The 4,530-nt window shown below is 54.2% G+C and overlaps 1 pseudogene; it reads right to left on the bottom strand.

The window, feature by feature from the left end:
- Positions 1 to 3,500: 3,500 nt before the first annotated feature.
- On the bottom strand, positions 3,501 to 3,619 carry LOC148667418 (5S ribosomal RNA; annotated as a pseudogene).
- Between the last annotated feature and the right edge of the window lie 911 nt (positions 3,620 to 4,530).

Raw genomic sequence — 4,530 nt, 5'->3', positions numbered from 1 at the left:
TTCTCATAGATGGGGTCAGAGCGCCGGTCCTGGCAATCTCCTGGAACACCTCCAGAAGGAGGGGCCCCAGGGACTGCTGAAAGTGTCTGTAGAGCTTGGAGGAGAGCCCGTCCCACCCAGGGCTCTTGTTAGGAGACGAGCCCCGAAGTGCTTCAAGCACTTCCTCCAAGCTCAGCGCACTGTCACAGAGCTCACGATCGCTCTGTGACAGGCGGGTACTCACCCCAGCCAGCATGGCCCGGGTCTGCTGCTCATCCACCCCTTCGGACCAGAACAAGGCGCTATAAAAAGAAAACACCTCATTCCTAACGGCCTCGGGGGCAGAGAGCCGTACACCGTGCTCTCCCACCAGCTCCTCGATGAAGGAGCTGCGCTGCCTCTCCTGCTCCAGGCCGAAGAAGAACCTCGTGCTCTTCTCGCCCTTGGCAAGATACTGGGCTCTGCTGCGCACCCTGGCTCCTCTCGAGCCTCTCGACAGACCTGCAGGAGCCGGCTGTCCGTGTCGCGGTGCAGGAGCCTTACGCTCTCGTACAATCCCCTCCTCACCAGCACGGCCACCCCCCTCCTGCACAGGCCGGAGGCGTTGCTGTAAAACAGCTCCCAGTCCCACTGTGCTCGCACCTTCCGGACACACTCCTCGTCCCAGAAGGTCTCCTGGAGGCAGACAACATCCGTCCGCCCCAGCAGAGCTAACACTGCCCCCAGCTTCGCTCTGTCCCTCAGCCCGTTGGCATTTAAAGAGGCGAAAGATGCCATCACGTATATGGCCGGGAAAGAGTGAAGTTAATTCTCCGGCCCGCACAACAGTTTCCCCACCCTTTCTGCCACATTCTCATTGCCAACACTTGCTGCTTCCTCCCCACCTAATGTCTCCGCCACCGCAGAGACATCAGGGATGGGTCTGCGGACAACTCTTGAACTGGGCTTGAGGTTGGGCTGAGGCCTGACGTGGTGCCACTGGATCCCTGCCTTCGAGGGCCCAGGTGGTTGTACCCCGGCTCGCCCACTCCCCTCCCCCTCCTCCCTGTCCTCCCTCTCCACCCCATCCATCTCCACCACCTCCCCTTCCCCCTCCATCTCCATGCTCTGTAATTCCCCCTCCTCCGTCCCTGCCCCATCCATCTCAAGACACCCATCCTCCATTCCTACTTCCACCACTTCCCCTACCTCTCCTCCCACGACCATATCCAACTCCCCTTCCTCAGTCTCTGCCAACGGTGCCTGCCCGAGTATTGAAGAGGCTCCCTCACCTGGCAGGGTGTCTTGTGGCCACTGCAGGGCAACCGGGCGCTTCCCCTCAGGCTCCTCGGGCGTCTCTTTGTTTGGGCCTATGTCCACCTTGCCAGGGTCTTGTCGCCGTTGCCGCTGCTGCTTGGTCACACGCCTTGCAGCAGCGCCTTTGCTGACCCCAGCAGGCTTCTCATCCCCGGGCCCAGAAGAGGGCCCTGCCAGCTCACCGGTGAGCTGCGGCACCGCTGACGGTGATGGTGGAGGTGGTGGTGTCGGTGCTGTCGCCTCCTCCCTCTGTCTTTCTCCCTGCACATGCTGGGGTGTCATAAGCCCACTGGTACGCTGAGGGGCCGCCTCTGGTGGTGGTGGTGCCCGTAGGATCTCAGCTGCACCACGCAGCACCACCGCCTGTTGTGGAGCAACCTCCCTCCGCTTCTCTTGCGGCACAGAGTGGGATGCAACAGGTTTGTTAGGGCAACGGGGCGCCCTTGCTGGTGGAGATGCTGGCTGGTCCCTGGCTCCTTTCTGCTGCGCTGTACCCAGGATTGGAGGGGCCTCCTCTGCCTCTCCCCCATCACCGGCTGGGGCGTTGCTGGCTCACTGGGGTCCTGGGGCACCGCTGCTGGCAACTCTCCATGCTCAGCTGCAGCGGCCACTCGTAGTCCATCTTCAACCCCCTCGGCGTTGAGGGCAGCTGCTCCTGCGGCGGCTGGATCTTCCGGCTCCGGCTCGCAGTTGCAGCTCATGAGCGCGTGGAGGCAGTCCGGGCACTTGGCAGCGGTGCAGTTCCTGGCGCGGTGACCGGGCTGTCTGCACTCATAGCAGAGGAACTCGGGGCAGTCCTTGGCGATGTGCCCCGAGTCCAGGCAGACATGACACACCCTTTGTTACTGGTCGTGGAGGACCCTGAAGTACTGCTCCCCCTCTGCCGTGGCGAAGCGGGTGCTGTATGGCAACGAGGCAACATGCTCGGGAAAGCGAATCCGAACAAACCTCGTGCCATCAGCAATGGTGGTCCCAGGGTAGTGGCGCATCCTAATGACCGAAATCACTCTCACCCCCCAGCTACTCAGCTTCTCCTTGATAGTCTCGTCTGAGATATATGCCGGGAGGTGGAGGAAGGACACCACTACCTCCTTCCGCTCCAGCCAGCGGCAGTAGCAGGGTGTGCCCTGCACATCCAGCCCCACAGCCACCGCGTCCCCATGATCTTTTGAGTCCAGAGTCAGTTCAAACTCTTTTGGCGTCCGGGGGCGGCAGGCAAAAAGAGAGCCCTCCCCACAGATGCCGTGCACCGCTGCGATAATAGCACCCGAAGATGGTTTCTCCATGCCGCTCACATCCATCACAACAGTATGCGCCCTTGCAAAAACCCGCCGGGGGGGCGGTCTGAATTCCTCATCCTTCTCTTTCCTACACCACTCTCCTCCTCCACTACAATAACATTCTCTGCCTCCATGTTTTTTCCTTCCATTAAAACACAAACAGGACTCAGAAAGCAACAAAAAAGCAACAACAAAAAAACAAAAGTCTCTCCCCTCCCCAAACAGCACTAGGCTGAAGGGGAGGGCTTCAAAATCAACCAAAAACACCAAAAAAAACACAAAAATTCACAAAAAACAAAGTCTTACTTGAGACAAACACATCCTCTATTCCTCTCCTTCTTCTTGCTCTCACATGACCACGCCCCCTGTGGTGTCAGAGGGCCTGCTCAAGGGGGTGTGGCCGTAAGCGAGAGCAAGGCTCAATGGCACCCTTCTTATAGAGAGGACAGCTCCGTCACCTCTTTTACAACGCTGCTTTTTTTCCCTTGCGTTTTTCTCTTCTTCCCACGTTCTCTCTCTTCACCGCCTTTGTCCCCGCTCTATTTCACTTCAGCCTTTCACTCTTGCTTCCTTCCAATGAGGACGGAGCTGCGGGAGAAAGGGCGCTATAGAGGATCGCTGTGGACAGCTGCTGCTGTGCTTTGACATCTGAGCTCTGTGGAAAACGATCTCAATACAATTCTGAAAAACGCGACTCCCCGAACGCCAGCTGAACAAGTCTCCACAGCCGAAGCGCTGTGTCTCTTTTCAGCTGGCGATAAACCTTTCCTCAATCATTTGCGGACTTGTAAAACTGTTCATGATCAGAATAAAAAACGCTCACGCTAATACACAAGCACCCGTGTCTCGCCAAAGCTGACAAATAAACAGACGGAAAAGCTGCACTGCACGTGTGAACAGGGGAATGAGCGAGCGAGTGGGGATAGGGCGCCTCCTGCGCTTAAAAGCTTACAGCACCTGGTATTCCCAGGCAGTCTTCCATCCAAGTACTAACCAGGCCCATCCCTGCTTAGCTTCCAAGATCAGACGAGATCAGGCATGCTCAAGGGGGTGTGGCCGTAAGCGAGAGCGGGGTTCAATGGCCCCTTTCTTATAGAGAGGACAGCTCCGTCACCTCTTACGACGATTAATAACCACAATAACGACCAACCAACAAAAACAACCATATAAACATAATACCAACCAAAAACATAGATAACAACAACAATACAAAATCAAATATATCAAACCATTAAACTCTCTCAAATTCCTCCAGTTATCATAATCCCGCCCTTATGCAAAACTAAACCCTCCTCCCATCCCAGTTTATCCTCTTTATTATAAACAAAATCCACCTCAATTTTCAACATAAAACATTACACAAAATCAATACCTCAACACTCCATACTCAACAACGATAATTCACAAACAGCCAGAACATGTAACTCCACATTTCCAAATATACACATTTCCATAGCCCCGCCCCTTATGCAAAATCAACATCCCTCCCCTGTTCTCTCTCTCCGCTGGCGTTTGTAATCGTTTTTATTTTTAAATAAATTTTAGCAAAGTCATGTATTTTAAAAATCTTAAGATTTCTATATTTATGTCTTTATTTAGTGGTTTCATTAGTGACAAAGGCTAAACTTTCTTGGAAAAATGTCTTTTATGCAAACCATGTTTTCATAACATTCATTTAGGGCTAGAATATGTTCATTGTCTTCCAATTAAAGAAGGGTTCCTTTCGCCATAGTCGAGTTGACATTAGAAGTTTGCCATGCCCGGACTGTTACACCAACGCATTAGCATGTTAAAGCGATTTCATTACTGGGTTTTTGAAGGGCGGAGGTGTCTTTCGCTGGAAATCTCGCCCCTTTCTACTTTGAAAATACCTGTGAAACCGGTTTAATTCGTCACAGCCAGCACTCCCGCAGAGAGGGGGGTTGTATTTGCAGTGTATATAGTAGATAGGAAAGCCAGAGCCGACCGCTACGCC

The sequence above is a fragment of the Lepisosteus platostomus genome, chromosome 5, assembly GCF_059453375.1.
Source record: "Lepisosteus platostomus isolate fLepPlt1 chromosome 5, fLepPlt1.hap1, whole genome shotgun sequence".
Lineage (NCBI taxonomy): Eukaryota > Metazoa > Chordata > Actinopteri > Semionotiformes > Lepisosteidae > Lepisosteus > Lepisosteus platostomus.
This window is presented reverse-complemented; position numbering and strand designations above follow the sequence as displayed.